We start from the raw sequence: 5,975 nt of genomic DNA on the forward strand, positions 1-5,975 counted from the left end.
CGCCAATATCTCATTCAGTCTTTGTTCCCACTCTTTGTGCTTCACTGGCTTGTACTGACTTGGTCAGAAGCATTGTTTGGCTTGACTTCAGCATGGCCTGGCCATGGTCGGCAGGGAGGGGGAGACATAGAGACCAGAGTGTCTTGCTGAGCAGAATCCAGCCGCACTGGATAAACTCCGCCTCCTCCTACCCTACGCTGTACCATTCTCAGCCCAGAGGATCGGGTGGAATACTACGCTGACAGCAACGATAATTGTGGAGAACTTTGGACTTCTGCTACAGCAACTCAGGTATCGCCAAGGACACGATGTGACGTAAATGCAGAATTCTGGGACCTGATCTGGATCCATTAAATGAGAATCTGCTTCGAAGCTGAGTGTAAACACACCTGTAATCCCAGGAGAGGCAGGAGAATCTCAAGTTCCAGGCCAGCCTGAATGTCGTGAGAAACTATCTCAAGAACTCCCAGGGCCTATCGCTCGGGGTACAGCCCTTGCCTAGCAAGCACAAGCTCTGGGGTTCGTTTCTAGCACAGAGAAGAAAAGCATGAGCAGAGGAGGGGGAAAGGTCTGCTTTCAGCAGGAGCCCCAAGACAGTCAGAGCACACAGAGGCTTGAGGAGCCATGCTTCTGCGGTTACCGAACGCTCTTCTCGGCAGCCCTGATTTCCTCGTGGATAGCTGCTCGTTCCTGGCTTGTTGCTGAAGGAACTACACGGTCCCCGGGAAACCAGAAGGACCCTCGGATCGGTTTGCAGACTATGCAGCAGGCTCGGACATCACACTGTGTGTCGCCTCCTTCCATCTTCTTCACACCAGACTCTAAACACCCAGGGAGAGTTCATTCATCCCCAGTCCCAAGAGGTCATCCTTGGATTGATCAAAGACCCATTGAAAGTGGGGTCTCCAGTCCTGGGGTTCTCAGGGGTTCAAGCTGTCTGCTTGAGAGCAAGGACACTGCCACTTGAGCCTTGACCCCTCTCCAACTTCAAAGCAACTTTGAGTTAGGGGCACCATGTTGGTCATGTTTGTGAACCCCCAAATTTATGTTGAAATCCTAACCTCTGAAGGGCTGGCACTAGGAAGTGGGCTTTTGGGAAGGTCATTGTAGGTCATGAGGGATGGTTACAGTAGCACTGGAAGATGAGAAGGCACAGTCCGTGCAAGGTCCTCACCAGAGCCTGTGGGACCTGGCCAATGAGCATCAGCCTTCAGAAACCCGAGAAATATTTGCTGTTTCTAAACTGCTTAGCTTAGCGGTTTGTCATGACAATCCAAAGGGGCTAAGAACCAAGGACAGCTGGATTTGGAGGGGGGGGGGGAGCATGAATAGAAATAAGTGAGTTCTTCCTTGCAGTGGGGTTTGCCGTTTGTTTCTGTTCTTTAAAGGGTGTTGGGTGGTATTGCGTGGGGAGAATGGCTCAATGGTTAAGAGCACTAGCTGCTCTTCTAGAAAGCTAGACTAGACTCCCACGTCCTACACAGTGGCTCACAAACATCTGTAACTCCAGTCCCAGGGGATCTAACATTCTCATTGGCCTTCACAGGTACTGCATACATGGTGCACACACACGAATGTAGACAAAGAAAAAAAAACCCTATATACAAAATGAAAAAAAAATCCTTAACATTTTTGTTACTTTTGAGTATAATTTTTAAGGACAAGCAGGAGTGATAATTAAGGGTCTCAGATGCCAGGCATTTGTGGGTAGAATTTAGGGGTTCTGTGAAGCCGACAGGAAGATTTTAGTATCTTTATTTTTATTGAACTTTACCCAAAGCCCAGCATTTTCTTCCCTGTAATGATAGGAAACAAACCACAGGAGCGTCAGCGGGACCTGTGACTCTGCTCCTAGCAGAAACCCCAGACATCCACAGGGCACCACAGTCACTGCCCATCAGGGTCTCATTTGTGCTTTGCCCAGCTGTGCTTGTTAGAGCCACGCTAGACAGGAGCCCTGGAGTGCTAAATGACCACTTCGTGATTGGATGATTCGCCAACTGGCAGAATGGTTTCCTTTGCCGTCTCTCAGGTTCCATTTGTCTTTGGTGGTTGTTTGGGATTGGTGTGAGCCTCCCCTCTCCTCATTGTATGCCTGGCATCGGCAGTTGTAAGGGCTAGCTAGCACTTACAGCCATGAAGACTCCCGTGCGTGCATTCAGGGGTGATTTCCTGGAAGACTGGACTCTGCAGAATACCCTGACATCTTGGTGTAGGAGCTACCAACGCCAAGGGAGAGCAGCGGTGACCGTCTTCCCCTGATCCAGCACATCAGCATTTGAAAGACTTCAATTAAAGATAATAATAATGATGATAAATAATAATAATTATAGAAAGTGTGTGTGTGCAGAAGGAGACTGCTTCTTTGTTTCCCGGCAGCCTAGACCTGGAATAATCACACAGAAACTATACTAATTACAACACTCTTTGGCCAATGGCTCAAGTGTATTTCTAGCTAGGTCTTATATTTTAAATTAAACCATTTCAATTAATCTGTGTCTCGCCTCAGTGATGTGACTTACTGGGTAAAATTTCAGGCTGATGACTTCTTCAGCAACTCCATGGTGTCTCTTTGAATCCACCTACTCTCTCTATCTCTGTTCAGATTTCCCACCTGGCTTACTCTGCTAAGCCAAAACAGCTTCTTTATTTATTTTTTATTTATTTATTTATTTATTTATTTATTTATTTATTTTTTGGTTTTTTGAGACAGGGTTTCTCTGTAGCTTTGGAGCCTTTCCTGGAACTCCCTTTGTAGACCAGGCTGGCCTCGAACTCACAGAGATCCTCCTGCCTCTGCCTCCCGAGTGCTGGGATTAAAGGCGCATGCCACCACCGCCCGGCAACAGCTTCTTTATTAACCAATGATAATAAAATATATTCACAGCATACAGAGGGGACCCCCACATCATCTCCCCTTTTCTGTTCTAAATAACAATCAGGGCTCAACTCAGGCTGGACTCTGGAAGTCGGAGGACAAGTTTCAGGAGTCGGTTTTCTTCTTCCACAGCAGGTTCTGGGATAGAACTCAGGTCATCAGCTTGCATGGCTGGTGCCTTTATCTGCTGAGCTGCTGAGTAACCTCTTTTCATGAAGAATATAGGAGCTTGCCAGGTGGTGGTGGCACAAGCCTTTAATCCCAGCACATGGGAGGCAGAGGCAGGTGAATCTCTGTGTGTTTGAGGCCAGCCTGATCTACAGAACGAGTTCCATCCAGGACAGGTTCCAAAGCTACACAGAGAAACCCTGTCTTGAAAAACAACAAAAACAAACAAACAAAAAAGGACTATAGGAGCTGGCCGAGGAGGAGGGGAGTTGTGAGATGAAGAAGAGAGAGCCCCTGTCCTTTGGGGACTTGGCTGCGGTAGGCTGCTCATGCCCTAGTGAATAGCTTCACAGCCACGCGCATACAGCCAGCACTGACTGGACTCTAGGTAAATGACAGTGACAATAGCAACAAAAGAGTCCATGAAACTGGAAGGGAGATGAGGGAACGGGCACTGGAGGGAGTGGGAGGAAGTGGTAGGTGGATTGGAACAAAATAGACTATATTTTGACTATGACATTTTCAAAGAATAAAAAATATTACCAAATAAGTTTAAAATCACGCATGACAGCTTATCTTTTTGTTTTTGTTGAGACAGGGTCTCACTGTCTAGCCCAGGATGCCCTAGAGCTCCCCATGAAGGCTAGGCTGGCCAGGAACTCAGAACTCTCCAAGGCAGGGATCAAAGGTGTGCGCCACCACATTCAAGTGTGATAATTAATCTTCATTGTTAACGTCAATAGATCTACAATTGTCTTGGAAACGTGCCTTTGGGTGATTCTCTAAGGGTGTTCCCCTGCAGTAAACCTTAGAGAGATGACCTGCTGTGATGTGGGCAGTGCTGTGGCCCGGCTGGGTCCGAGATGAGGAAAAGGAGGAAGGGAACTGAACTCCATATTCCTTTCCCTGTATCCTGTCTTTGAACACAGTGTGCCCAGTTATCACATGTTTCTAGGGCCATGCAGTCCCTATGATGGACTGTATCCCTTTAAACTGTAAGGCGAAATAAATGATCCCTTGGATTGGTCAGTTATTTTCTCACAGGGATGAGAAAAGCAATTACTATACCATGGCGACAAAACCGACATTCCCTCTACTCCTTCCGACACCCACAGCTTCTCCACCTGCCCTTCTTTGCCTCCCATCTCTACTTTGTCCCACGAGGACAGAACAGCGCCCTCAGCCAGCACGTCCCTGTGTGCATGTGTTTGCTTCTCTCTGGTTCTCCCTTTTCCTTTGGAACCTCATCTATTCCTAACTTTGGATGCCACTATACCCCAAGGATTCTTGACTTTTTATCTCCAGCCTGATGTGGGATTCCCCTCTGTATGCTGTGAATACCATTGGTTAATAAAGAAACTTGCTTGGCCTGATAGGGCAGAGTAGAGCTAGGCTGGGAAAACTAAACTAAATGCTGGGAGAAAGGAGGCAGAGTCAGAGAGAAGCCATGTAGCCCCCCCCCCCAGACAGACGCCAGAACTTTACCCTGTAAGCCACAGCCTCGTGGCAATACATAGATTAATACATAGATGGGTTAACTTAAGATATGAGTTAGCCAGAAACAGTATTGTAAATAATATAGTTTGTGTGTGTGTGTGATTATTCCGGGGTTGAGCAGCCCACACTTTGCCCTCTCCTAAACCCCAGCTCTAAGACAACGCTACTTCTAGACATCTCTGTCTGATGTGTCACACAGAGCCTCATTTCTGCATGCCCTAAACCAGCTTGTCAGGACTGGAGAGCCGCTTACGCCTGAGAACATGGACTGCTTTTGCAGAGGGTCTGAGTTCATTTCCCAGCACCAGAGACAGGCAGCTCACAACTGTCCCTCTCTCGAGCTCCAGGGCATCCAATGCCCTCTGTGGCCACTGCCCCTCCCGTATACATAAGTTTTAAAAAAATAAATCTTTTTTAAAAAATTAAACCAACTTGACAATGACTTCCTGTCCTCCACAACCCATGACTTTTCTGTGGTCCCTTCTTTAGGCGATGATGTGGCATTAGATCCTGTGAATAAGCCAGAAACCTAGCAATCTTTTCCAATACCCTCTCCTTCCTCATCCCTATATCCAGTTAAGTTACAGCTCTGTCTTCGCCTCTCTAGGCCTGCCTCTACTTCCTTTTTTTAGGCTTCATCTTTGCCACCTACACCTTGACTCTGGTGTTTCTCTCTCTCTCTCTCTCTCTCTCTCTCTCTCTCTCTCTCTCTCTCTCTCTCTCACACACACACACACACACTCACACTCACTCCTCAGGTCCATTCTCCACACTAACACTCATCCTCACCATCCCTGGGATCAAAGTTCTATTACATCCCTCAATGGCACGCACAGGACTAGGCTCCTCATTCTACTTCTTGGGTGTGTGACTCAGGTTTCTAGAGTATACTGAGCTGCTGGTGCTCTCCACTCTAGGCTTTGACGAGGAACTCAGGGAGCCTTTTCTGACACTTCCCTAGACACCCCCTAAACCTGTACATTGCCTCTCTTAGCATCTTCCAGAATGTAGCAATGGCTACAGTTACTTGCTTCTCCCATGATCCTAGAGGTCCCTTCAACACAGGGACTTCTTTTGTTACGATGGTTCTTCAGTGTTCAGCTAATACGGTGGGGAGATGAAGGAATGACAGGGATGGGACTCGGTGGCTGTAAGCAGCAAGTAGAAGCTGCCGGTAGGTACAGTGTGTTCTAAGATCTGTAACTCAAGTGGTATGGTATAAAGCTACCTTCCTTCACTATTCTGACTGAAAGGAATGAAGCACCATCAGCAACAAGGGTCAGCACCTGAGGTACCACTTATGACTGCCCAAGGCTCCCTTCTTACTCATGCCTAAGATGACTATATTCTATAAAGGACCAGTCTGGCAACAACACAGATTAGACACAGGCCCATTCATATATTCATATTCTATAAAGGACCAGTCTGGCAA

Source organism: Microtus ochrogaster, unplaced genomic scaffold, assembly GCF_000317375.1.
Source record: "Microtus ochrogaster isolate Prairie Vole_2 unplaced genomic scaffold, MicOch1.0 UNK29, whole genome shotgun sequence".
Classification (NCBI taxonomy): Eukaryota; Metazoa; Chordata; class Mammalia; order Rodentia; family Cricetidae; genus Microtus; species Microtus ochrogaster.